The sequence below is a fragment of the Aulonocara sp. 'chitande type north' Nkhata Bay genome, linkage group LG13 (genome assembly GCF_057382095.1).
Source record: "Aulonocara sp. 'chitande type north' Nkhata Bay isolate Kocher_YH1m ecotype deep benthic linkage group LG13, A_spYH_male_GT1.1, whole genome shotgun sequence".
NCBI lineage: Eukaryota > Metazoa > Chordata > Actinopteri > Cichliformes > Cichlidae > Aulonocara > Aulonocara sp. 'chitande type north' Nkhata Bay.
Genome location: NC_141356.1, coordinates 18,617,121 through 18,630,780, shown reverse-complemented (window position 1 = coordinate 18,630,780; position 13,660 = coordinate 18,617,121). Strand labels below are relative to the sequence as shown.

The 13,660-nt window shown below is 36.6% G+C and overlaps 1 long non-coding RNA gene across 2 annotated transcripts in view; it reads left to right on the top strand.

Annotated features, from left to right (window-relative positions):
* LOC147315949 (uncharacterized) overlaps positions 1-5,413 on the top strand; it is a 76,234-nt gene extending 70,821 nt beyond the window's left edge. For both annotated transcript variants that reach the window (XR_015124411.1, XR_015124412.1), the window contains exon 5: positions 3,101-5,413. This is a non-coding gene — a long non-coding RNA (uncharacterized LOC147315949). The remainder of the gene's footprint in view (positions 1-3,100) is intronic.
* Positions 5,414-13,660: the final 8,247 nt, after the last annotated feature.

Below are 13,660 nucleotides of genomic sequence, written 5' to 3'. Positions count from 1 at the left end.
CTCTTTCTTCAGACAGAGCCACAGAAACACTTTGTTTTAGTCTGTTTAGACTGTGCAGACAGGGTCCATTGTGACTTAGCACAGCAACCTTCATCCTAATAATTAGCCTTAAAACTAAATCTGATATGGTAAATTCTGTTTAAGCAAGTACAAGTTTCAAAAACTTTAACCTTGACCCCACATGCATTAAACTTTGTTTTTAATTATGAAAAAGTACTCATTATTTTAACAACTCCAAAGTTAGAGCGTGACATTCAATGGAAAGTAAATAATATCAGGCCTGTAATATTTTACTGACTATAATTTAACTGTATTTCTTGGCAGAGATTATACTTGTATGCTCTATGGGGTGTTATAAGATTGTGTAACAGAAGAAATAACCACCAATTTATAATTGGTTAATGCCTTTAACTTAGAAGCTCACAGAATCTCACCTGCTTCAGAGCTGGTAATGCTTGTGAGAAGTCTCAGATAAATTAAGGATGAACAAGCTAATCTGTTAGATTAAATGGTCAGGGTAAAGGTAGCTATCCAAACTTTTCTCCAGGTTCCAATTATTAGTGGAATACACACACGCACAAGCTACTGTAGCATGGTACATATTCACCTATAAACAGATTGCCAACGTATTATGCCTAGTAGTCTGGACAAACTGGTGTAAACAAGAAAATGAATAGATGATGGGAGGATATCTTTGAAAAGTGAATGTCTTTTTAATTATTTTCATGTCCAAACCTAACTTACTTCTCTAATTGCTGTGGCTTTGTCTGTGGAAAAAGGAAGGGAAAAGAAACGACATACACCAATAAGTTTAATAAGAGTGGAGAATCATCTCTGGATTGTGAATTACATTGTATTTTTAGTCATGATCACAGCCCAATTTTTCCTTTGTTTTGATGATCGTTGCCGTGTGTGTGTGTGTGTGTGTGTGTGTGTGTGTGTGTGTGTGTGTGTGTGTGTGTGTGTGTGTGTGTGTGTGTGTGTGGAGCCAAAGTGGGAAGCTACAGAGATGTTGGACAATTTGACACAGATGTTTCGGTGAATTTATAAACACTAGGTTGTAGTAAAGAAATGACATCCACTACATTTGCAGTCCAGTTGTTTTTTTTGTCTAGACTTGTGTTTGTGTTTGCAAAGGGGGTACTTATCTACTCTAAGTGCACAGAAGCTCACTTTTCCTAAAGTTTGAAAAAGTTAAGTCTCCTAACTTTGCTAATGACTACATATGAACAGTTGAGAACCGAAACATTTTAGAGATCAAATTGTGCGGTAGCCTACGTTTCAGTGGCATAATTTAGCTTTATACATAGCTCATAAAATGATACATTTCATAAACTTTTGTGAACTCTACAGACATGTCTAAAGATTAAAAACCTACAAACTTTAAACTGTAGCTGTATACTTTCTGATAAAGAACTTTGCATGTCTTTATGCTGTTCAGTTCTAGTATCTAAAAAGGAAATATGAGCAGAGCGTCACTCCCAACGTTTCAGATACAGTCACAGTTTACTGCACTGGGCTTGGAATCAATTTTTAGCATGCAGGGCAGGAGAAGTTGCTTTCAAGTATATTTTTGGGTGAAAAATTTTGAATAGGTGTATATTAGATCTTTTTATAGTTTTGTAATTGAAATTAATTTTGGCATTATAGTAGGTTAATATGCTAAAACAACAGTCTACAGAATATTGCCAAAGGATATGTGTCATAAAGCGCAGACTGAACAGAATCAGAAACGGAGCAGCCCTGGGTTCCTCGGCGGCAGATATTCAGATACCTTCCAGTTCTCTCCCTTACTTCCTACTACTACTTCCTTATGTGGCTCAAACACTGATAAGTCTCCTTATGAGGCCTCGCGATGCTATGCGTCAATAGCCCATGAGGAAAGCCTGAGGGTGCAGGTGCTCTGTCTGCCACTTTGTTCAGAGCTGTATGTGGATTACTCTTGTGTAATATCATCACACGCACACACAAGCACACCGTTCGCCTGAGACGGATTCTATTCGCTCGAATTTGAAACGCTCCGTGTGAGATAAATGCAACATTTCTAAAATAGCAATCGCTGTGACCAAGATTCTTGTGCTTGACACAATGAGATACCTTCCTTTCGTGTTTTATTTACACCTTTTAACAAAATACACTGATTAACTAAAGAATATGGAGTAAACATACTCATAAAATATTCAACATAAATCTAACTAGTTCTAATGATTAAATGTGGCCAGAAAACAAAATGAAATGGCAAGTAAAACTTAAACTGGTTAGTAATATTCCTCCTGCTGTTGAGTCGCAAATTGAAGAGATGATTCAGCTGCCACTCTGGTTAAAAGGGAGTAGGCTTCTGCGTTCAGATGTTGGAGACACTTACAGCTTTGATATGAATTTGATTTGAATGTCAGCCTGATACATACATTACTATGCACCAACCTTCATCAGTAATGCAGTGTGTAGTAGCCCGAGAAAGAGCTCAGAGTTATAAAAAAAGATGCTGCTATTTAAGCAGTCCTGTGAATTGTTTGATGAAGTTCTTTTCACAACAACAGTTGTGAAGTGGTAGTAAATAAATCTAGTAGCGCTTTATAAATAGATTGATTTTTGATGAGTTTAGAAATGTTGTCAGTGTGGTATCAGTTGAGAGGGAGACATGCCCTCATCTCCTAGGAGTGTAAGTCTAACTAAGACATTTGATCCTTCAAAGGAAAATTTCCAAAGGCTTTTAGAAAATAATCAGACGTTGAGCATGAACATAACTGAAAATGTGTAATTGTAATTGAACTCAGCAAATGCAGCTCAGGTTGTGCTGCATATAACGAGAATGCACGCGTGGTGCCAACTACAACAAGTGCTGTAGCTAACTTATAAGGGTTTATTCTAAAACATTTTTTTTTGATGTTGGAAAACGTATTGTGATTGTGATTGTGTTGCATTGTGTGCTTTTCTAACTACAGTACTAATGATGCCTAATAATATCAGATGACCGCTTAATGCAGCGTCTCCTTATGTTTTAACAGTTTCTTTATGTCTTTTCCTACACTTCATCATTTCCATGTTTTCCATGTCTTGCCCTGCATCCTAACAATATTTTTCTCTGGGTTTGTTCCAGTTGAGATGTTGCTGAGGCACTTTGTGGTTATGACCTCATCATCATGAGATGGAAAGGCTGGTGACTGCAGGCAGCTACAGAAGAGGTGGTGCTGTGTTGTGGTTTGCAGCTGCTGGTTCTTGGCAAAATAAATTGCACTGTGGAGATGCCTCAGGGAATTATTTGCTCAAAGGTTGAAAGGATGAACAAAAAAAGGAATTCAAGAGGTATTTGTGATTCAGACTGTGTTTGTCTGTAGTTGTGACTTAGATGTATCTCAGATCAAATTTCGTAATCGATGGAGAAACTGTTTTTAAAAAAATATTTATTTATTATTTTTAATCAGAAATATCTTTTTACACCAGCGATTAAGTTCCACAGTTTAAGGACTAACTGGTCTGGTTGACTGACACTGCTGAGTAACACTACAGTGTTTTAAAACCATTAACAGGCTGCCATTCATGGGGCGAGTGGGCTTCATGGCTATTGTCACACATTACAACCACGTAGTAAAATTTTAAAAAGTCGTTATTGCTGAGAACATGTCATTCATCAGAAATGTGCACACATTTTACATGATAGGAACTGTTTTTTCCCCACTTCTCCTGAAATATACTACATCAGGAAAAAATGGTTTTTACCCTAAAATTCGCATGTTTTGAGCAGGGTTTTGAAAAATTTTCCACTAATCCGTCCTGAGTCATAGGTATGACTTCAGCAATGTTAGGGAACTTCTTTAGATGGTGTTAAAGAGCTTAACAGGCGCCTCCTTGTAGGAATGTAATGACTCCGCTTCTGTTTGGAGAAACCCCAGATCTAAAGAGCTCCTCTTTTCTGTGTTTTAAGAGAAAGACATACTCCTCTCTTTTCTACTTTTTAAATGTATCCATACTCTGGCATTCATAGGAATTGGCATTAACACGAGTGGATAGAAACTACGTGAAAAATGAGTCATGCCTAGAAAACCCTGACCTTAGAAAATGTTGATATACACTAATTTATGTGCTTTGGGGTCCTTAGGGACTAGAAAAGCGCTATACAAATGCAGGCCATTTACCATTTACCATTTATTCCCTTAACTATATAAAGATTGGTGCCTGAATTTTTTTTTCTGTATGTGTAAGATTTGTAACATGTAACATTTCCATTCTACAACATGCAGTGGGAAGACTACATGTAGTCTTGTACCTACAATCTTGAATTTCAAGGCCTGATGTGGATGCTTGTCTCACCTACTTTTTCCCTGTACTTGTTTTGCTCTAACATTACCATTAATTAATAAACTAATTATCTAGCCTATGGAATTGATACATTTGGCTGTTAATTATTAAAAAAGAAGCATACACTATTCTTATGGGCCAATCAATAATCTAAAAGAAGCTTTGACAAATCAACACTTTTAATAGTCAATTAATAGTCAATATATGACCCCACACCCCTGCACACACACACACACACACACACCACACACACACACACACACACACACACACACACACACACACACACACCACACACACACACACACACACACACACACACACGCACACACACACACACACACACATAGAAAAAAAACATGAAAACATGACTTGGTTTAGTTTGACCTCTGTTACATTGAGGCAGTGATATTTGAGTGCTGAGCAGGAAGCAGGTTCTCATAGCCCTGTCTTTTTCCCCATGTTGAAAATGGTGGCACAGAATGTAAGATTGTAATGTATGAAGTACCAAGGAAATTTTGCTATGAAATAAAAAAATGTAATAAAATGCAGTTTTTCTTAAGAGTCATGGAGTTTTCAGGTATCATGTTTAGGAAATGCTTCAGTGAAGTGACACTTTTTAAAGCAAGTGGGTGATTGCTCGGTGAACTGAGGAGTTTAATGTGGCATGGACATTCAGGTTCAGGTGTAATTTCTCGCACAATATGCCGATCAGTATGGTACATACAAGAGAGTGGACAGGAAAAGAGCTCAGGTTGTTCATATGGGTAATGCAGACAAAAAAAATACATTTGCAGTGTGTGTGTGTGTGTGTGTGTGTGTGTGTGTGTGTGTGTGTTTGTGTATTGTAAAAGGAACCGTGTAAACTTAAAAGAGGGACAAAGACCAAAGAAGGAAGAGTGCATGTGAAAAAGAGAAAGACAAAGTGGTGAGAGAGGGCGTATATCTTTAGCTGCCTATAAAGCTCTGCGTGCTTCTCATTTTAGGCAGAAGTGAATCCTGGCTGTAAGAAATGATGACAATACACTAATAAAGCATCTCAAACTGAGGAACTTGTCTGTTGTGTTTGTTGGTACACTTTAAGGAGCCACAGTTCACATTTCAATAAAAGATGTTCACATTCTGTACATTTGGTTTAGTTCATTCAGTTCACATTCCTTTTTCAGTTTGTTTTAACTGGACTGGCAAGTATAACTGGAAAGGAAAGAATAACTGAGATGTTTACTACAAATTGGGTATCTCTTTCCTGATCTATTAAAATATTTATGATGACAAAGCTTCAAATGGATAGGTGAATATCAGTGTTATTCAGGGAGTGTTGCTTCCTCTTGGCTAGGACATAGAGTGCAATTGTTGATAGCTTCAAATGTAAACTGTGTTCTCACACTTTTAGATGGACACTTTGGCTCCCAAATATAGACCTTTTTTTTTTTTTTACAGCATTGGCACTTAGATCAATTGAACTACAAGTGACATGATTATCTCAATTCTTTTCCTGGACCATGAACTGACTTGTGAAAATAAACAAATAAAGTGTTGTTTTTGTTTTTGTACAGATTATTTTACAGATAGATTGTGACGATCATTTTCGTTATTATTATTATTAGCTATTTTTGTCATCACCACCTCCTGTGCTGACTTTTAAAGTATTTAATAAAAACTATAAAAATGAGGTGGGACGTCGGACATGCCAAAACAATCACACAACAGTTTTACCATTACCAGTGAACTGCAAGTGAGGCTAATATGATTAGTTTGAGCCAAATATGCATCCATAAACTTTCGAAATCTCAGTATAAAGCATTATTTCCTGAAAAATCTTTCAGCTATCTCCTCTGGAGTCCTGGAAAAACTCACACCTGAGTGCCCCTTTATTCTATAGTGTTCATTTGCTCTTCAGTGTTCTTCAAAGCTGTTGAGATCATACAAAACTGCTTAAAAGGTCAGATCACTAAATGGTTTGAAGGTACTTCACCTCAGTAGTTCAAAGGTCATTTAGCTCAGTGATGTGTAGCTAACATCTGCCTGCTACTTATTTCACTTCAAGTTTTTACAAGGTGCTAATTGTGTGCAACCAGTACTATTCTAAATGCATGAGAATGGCATCATGTCATTTCCGTAGCTACAGCTACACCAGAGGCAACAGCAGCTGTGACACATACACACTGACGTTTAGGTACATTAAGCAGTCATGATACATGTAATTTTAGATTCAACGCAACTTCTACTTAATATGCATACATAAAATCTATATTGGACAAATGACCACAGATACTTATTTAGAAAATACAAATTAAATTAAGCTCTGTATAACATGAGAACTTTCTTAAGAACAAAAGTAATCCAGTGATAGTTGTCAGTTGGTGGTGATGATGGTTTGTCAGCAGTTTACACTATTGGTGTGGGGGGAAAAGGCAGTGGAGATTTCTTGAATAAGTTTAGTCTGAAACAGATACACCTCTTATGAGTAAAAGTTTCAATTTGAATCTATCATTAATCAAATTCACTGGTTTCACAAATGGGAGGTTCATTTTTTTAAGCTGAGGTTGGATAAGGTCACAGATATGCATAAACAGGCACTGGTTGCTGATTCTACACATGTCAGAGGGTGTCTTCTGTGTTTCTTTGAAACTGTTCTTTTGATTTCAACAAAGTTACTAATTTGTCAATTCCAATAACAGTTTCAGTAATCATCACATTCAACCTCTTAGCTTGCAGACTCTAAGAAAATGCAGTGTTGTAAAGTACTTTGTTCCCAGTAAACTAAGATTGAAAATAAAAAATGTTAATAAATGAGTCCACAAATTGGACAGCTTATTGTTATGCATCCTTGCAGAGCAAAGAGCAGACTGGAAAGTTTGGTGTGTCTGTCGCTTTGGTTTGATCAGTTGATCTAAACAGATTAGATGTGACAGACAACAATAGAAACTAAAAAGGACTGGCTGTAATACTGACATTTTGATCAGGTCATGTGCAGTGATGCACACAAGATACACCAACAGATGGATGAATGCCAGCACACAGTGTCAGTTTATCCCATTCATCTGCCTATAAATGCTTTATCTTGACTGGGAGACAATCATCGGGAATAAATGGGAGATGAAACAAGGCTGGTGTATCTAAAGGAAATGTGGCTGCATGGTTACAAATGTTATTGACTGTAAAATCATTTTATTTGGACAAGGGAGTGAAAACTAGTGAAAGCTCTAGCATTGTTTTTAAGGCTCCAAGTAAGTATAGAAACCCAGTCTTTCAGATTTTGAGGCAGATTTTTTTCTCTACTTCAAAATTTCTCTCTCTAGTATTTCATAAGGTTGTTAATTTTGTCCCTACATGTTTTATGCTTGGATGTAACTTTGAGCTGCCAGTGAGCTGACCAGTTTTGACGTTAATGTGTCAAGATGACAAAGATTTCATCACATTACACTGAACCCGACTGCAGTGTTGATCACAAGGACAGTGTTACATAAATAAAGAAAACCAATAATCTGTCAAGTTGTTTTACACACAGTCATGACAACAAACTAAAGAAACACACACAAAATTATAAAACGTGGCTAAAGACTGAAAACCGCATAGTAAAGGGAAGGATTTGTATTTGTGTACTTTTTTGGGGTTCCTTTTACTAAGGTGTGTTTAGTGTGTTTTCTTTTGGCTTAGATTAGATTTGGATAAGATTTCCATGTACTGAATGTTAAAAAACTATATGACAGCTCATCTGTCTGTGTGTACCTCACTCATTGTACTGCCTTAGGCCTCTGTGCGGCACTTACTGAGAATACGCCCAGACATGTCCAAGAACAAAATTACCACAGGCACACGCACACATGCGCACACTGCAGAGATACAAGCACGCGCGTGCGTACACACACACACACACACACACACACACACACACACACACACACACACACACACACACACACACACTTAGGTGCAACACATACGCACACAGAGCCATGGACTGTGGTTAAACCAGCTGCTCAGCTGGTTTACAGCCCAGATAAGGCAGTCCAATCCCACTCTCACACCATGGATTCACTTACTAGTAAACTCAACAACAACCGCTGACCTCAAACAGCCAGTTAGAAAAATCCTAAATGTACAAGCTGCCCTCTTTAATGTGCTGTTCTATCCAAAGTACAAATGAAATGGCAATGACACATTTGTAGTCATATCTAATTATACTCCTGGTTTGGGAACTGTTTACTGAAGACAGGAAATATTCACGAGACCCATTTGTACTTGGCTGCTTTATTATTAAATTTTTTTGAGACAATTTTGCAATATTGATGACAAAGAAAAAAATGTTTCCCTGTAAATCCATCTACATATCATCTTTACCATCAGGAAATTGAAAAGATAAAATAAGAAAGATCAGGGGAATCAGGTGCAGTTCTTTGATCTGATGTTAATTCAACAAAATGCAGCAAACTAACACTCCTTCATAAACTCAGATACTGAATATGGAGTACATCCCCTTATTGTTTCCTCCGCCCTTGACAGTGGGGTTTTCCATGGTAGCAAATATTCTTATCTATGAAGAAATAGTCATCCTCAGCAGGATATAGGACAACCTCCAGAATTTATGGGCTTGTTATGAACCGCCTTCACAACACGTAATAAATTAGGTAATCATGTAACTGCATATGTAGGCCAGTATATTAATGAAGCAAACAGCTTAACACAGTAATTTGTGATACTAGAGTTATCAGTGTCATCATGAATGTGAAAACAGTCTCAGCCAATAATATAAATGCAGTCACTTTTTCATTAGGTCTTTTCGCCATATATATGAATATAATTATTTGCAGTATAGCCTAAAACTGCATAAATTAATCATCTTATGTAGCACTAATGACCTCTCTGCCCTTCTGCATGTGTTAAGAATGCATCAGGCATGAAAAGCAGCAGCAAGACATCTGTAACAACAGATAGCAGAACATAAGAGAACATTAAACATGCAGTTACTAGCTCATCTGTACTGTCAAAAGAAAAAAAAATCTGTACTCTGGTTAGAGCTGCCAGCTACATGTAACTCTAGATAAATCATGTAAAAGGGAAGTACCATAATAAGAAAAGGAGAAATAACTTTAAAAAGTGGAACGTATATATTAATACATATATATATATATACATATACCTATAAGCTAATGGGTTTTTTTTGACAATAAGAAAGAGAAAGCAAGCAAAGCCCAAGGGTGCTTCCACAGAAATCTTTTTATAGAATATTGTTAAATTTACCCACATTAAATATGAGGAAATGTTGCTTGGGAAAAATAAATATGGTGTGTTTTATTATGTTATATATGCTTATATTTTACTGATAAATGACCTCTTTGGGTTGTGCCAATCATGTTTATAATGTCTCAGAACTAAATGCAGAAGTAGGACATTTGAGTACCAGCAACCCTTTTATGGAGGAAGTCATGGTGGCTAAACATCAAAATGTCAAACATTTTGTATATTTCTAGTAATTAAATTAAATTTCTTAACTATGATCAACATCGGAGCTGCAGAGATGATTCATGCGATGGCTGATTTGATAGATAAATGTGAAAATGTGCAGCTTTTCTTAGTCTCATATTGTAGTAAATACTTTTTGGATTTTTATTGTTTAGAATTGATTGTTTTCAAATAAGAAAATCAATTAACCAAAATACTATACTTCCTCCTAATAACTATGTGAGCTTTTCAAAGTTGAATCTATCTATCGCAGAAGATGAGAAACACTCACTTTCCTGTGCTTCCAAAATACAGTGCCAGTGGTGCCAACAATTTATTTGGCTTGTGAGGGAACGGAGAGAAAAGAAAGTGTACTGCTGTACGTTTAAGTCATCTACAGTTCATATCATACTATAAAACAGCAGGGCAGAATGAGACCATTTCAAATCTTTTGAGTTTTCATACACGGACTTTGAAAACAGACTACAGTTGGTGTCAAGGAATCCAACAGCCACCTCACTAATGGTTAAAAAATATAAAACAGCTAAACCAACATAAAACACCAACAAACAAATCATAAATACTATATTAAAGTGGATTTTACCTGTACAGCTTTTAGCTATGTGCTGGTTCCTTAAAGCAGGACTTGGTCATCAAAATGTTGAAAATCTGCTCTAGAAAAACAAACAGAAACAATATCTGATCTGACTTCAGTGTTAGCAGACAACACAACCTTCCCTGTCATAACTATCACTCAAACTATGAGAAATCACTGTACATTGTTGACTTTCATATTTTTTGCTAAATGTGGTAAAGGTTGGGCTCCAGTCACACAGTCACACAGTCCTGCAATCATGCAGGCACAGAGACTGGTCACTAACCCCTTGGCAACAACAGGTGGAGTATGAAAAGTGTGTGTTTCCCAACCAGTTGGAGATGGGACTCACCAGGCTTAATCTGGTGCACAGAGGTATCAGAATCAGAATCAGAATACTTTATTGATCCCTGGGGGAAATTATTTTTTGTTACAGTGCTCCATTTTAAACCAACATTAAGACAAGACAGACAATACACTAACTAAGAATAGTACAATATATACATATATATACATACATACATACATAAGTCACTCATAAATAAATAGTTGGAAAAGAAACATGTGTAGTTGTAGCAGCAAACAGTGTGTTAAGTGGATGCGTTGTACAGGGAGATGGCCACAGGCAGGAATGATTTCCTGTGTCGTTCAGTGGTGCTTTTCGGTAATCTCAGTCTCTCACTGAACGTGCTCCTGTGACTGACCAGGTATGGTCCTGCATTGACGGTCAACATTGTTAATTTTGTGTTTGTGGTGCAGTTTCTCTTAGGTTTACTTCTGTTCTGGAAGTAGTTGGCAAGTGTTTGCAGACAAATCAGTATCTTCTTTGCAGCCAATTTTATTTAGCAACAGTTAGCAGCCTCCAGCATGCCATGGTGTTCATAAAACAAACCAGCAGACACTGTGCTTGGCAAACAGTATTGATGATTCGGGTAAGTTTCAGTCATTTACTAAATGACAAGGTTCTGATGCATTCATGGTCATCTTTCCGAAGAAGAATATTTGCAATGTGATGCTTTTCTTTTTGTTCTTTTTTTTAAGCACCTAGGACATGAGTAAAACCAGCCAGTCAGAGTCAGCTGAAGGAAGGAGTAATGCCAAAGAAGGGTTTACTCACAATCATGGGTATATAAAATGAGATCTACAACATGATGTGAAAGGAACCTTAAACTATGTTTTGAACGGTTCAGAATTAGATTTATACTCTGATATAAGTTTACGCTGTGACAAAAATGTATACAGTTAAAATTTATACAGAAAAATTATATTTAAAAGACACATATTTGGACTAATTGACATTCTATCACATTCTACAAACTGACTTTGGGGTGGTGCATGTTATTTCAAAACAAATCTGCAACTGTAACTCTGTGAGGTCTGGTTTTCTATAATTTGGCTAAAATGTTTGCCAGTATTTGACCTATTATTACCAAAGTAGTACTCTTTTTGTTGTTGTTGGTGGTGGTGGGGTTTTTTTTTTGTGTGTTTTTTATATAATTTGTCTGTGTAAAACAAAATATTTGCAGTAGGGTTGAAGTATGATGAAGACCTTTCAGGCTTAAATGTCATCAGCTAAGACACAAAAGACAGAAGGAGGAAGAAGACAGGAAGGAAGGAAGGCGTTTTTGCAGACTTTAAGACAGGGATGGAAAGATTCATGTGAGAAATATTTTTGATTTAGTTTCTCTTTCTGTTTGACTCAGTTTTCTGAAACTCCTGCCTAGCTGACACATCGTCTGGCCTCGATCCCACAGCTCAAGGAAGGCAACACAGCAGATGAATTTGTTCTGAGCAATCATTTCAAGTGCTGTCACACTTAACAGTACAGTAAATAAAGACTCATGATTTCATTCAGCAACAACATTTAATGGAAAAACCAAGGGCTTTCAGGTGCTTCATTTGTGGTTGCACAGTTAAGTATATTTAAGGGTAAATGGAGTGGAGTTAGTTTAGCTTAGGACACTACTTTATTCTACAATGTAATCCTCTCGAAGTTCTCCTTTCTGTAGAAAAGCCAGACTAAGGATCAGGAGTATTTTATATCAAACATCCACTTCCACTGTCACAAGACAAACTTGTGCCATTTTCTACAACTTCCTTATGCAAATAAATTGCAACAGCAAATGTGTTTCAAGAGAAGCATAGTGCAATCAGTTTCTGATTAATAAGATAAAAATTACAATATTTGGCAAGTCCACCACCAAAAACTTTCCATTTGCAGTGATTACAGCTTTATTAAACCTTTTTAAGCACGCACAGCATTTCATTTTAAATTTAGGTAAAGATTGTGACTCCCGACATGACACAAGTTTTTGCTTATTACTAGCCACAAATGGGACTGAGTCACACACTTTGTACACCCTATCATCCAGCCTAACCTTATGCAAACTCTACTACGGTTCAAAAATGTAGTGTTTCAATTATTGACAAGTTTATTCTGAATAGCAATGTAATTTCTCAAGTCATTTTCCCACATGCACTGTAGTCCTGAAGTCTTCTCAACACTTTTGTGATGCATCTGCATTTGACAAGGATCTGACACAATCATCAGATACAACCAGGGCTAGCCCATGTGGCATCTAATTGGCATCTCTTAGCAAAAACAGCAGTCTGAAGAATTTGCATTATTATGCACATTATGTGTCCTGCCTACTGCACACTATCCAGCTAGCACTCTTATCAAAACCAAATGTAATATTTCCAGAAGAGAGACCATCTCTCACCATGTGCTCCAGTACATGTGAAAGAGAACAACTCTGGACAATATCCCAATGTCCTTTTATGCATGAAAATAATGCTAACATGAGATTAGAAAATACAAAACTTTTCCTAACCTTCATACTTAATCATGCTTAGAAACTATGTAGAGTACAGTTCAACTATGAGTAGATATTGCATTGAAACAGTAGACATTATAAGGCAACATGTTAATATTTTTGCAATACATATATTTCAGATACATTTAGGATTAACATGTTATGACCCGTCAATAACAACATGTTCTCATCATGATCAGTAATAAACACAATCAAAGCAAAATAATGTTGCAAAAGGGACTTTTTACTTTGAACACCACAAAGAGAAATACATGCAAGTTGTAACAAATTAGAACTTCCATTTAAAGGTGAATTACTGTGTAATGTGTCAGAAACAAGTCATTCGTTTTATAAAGTAGTTGTCAACTAATCAAGCCTTATCTCTGAAGACATTCTTTTTTTTCCCTTGTCATTGTTGACGCTAGTAGTTCAGTGAAATATGTTTATCAAAGAGGAAGAGCTGAGGCATAGATCTAACCACTGGCACTCCATATGGCATCTTTGC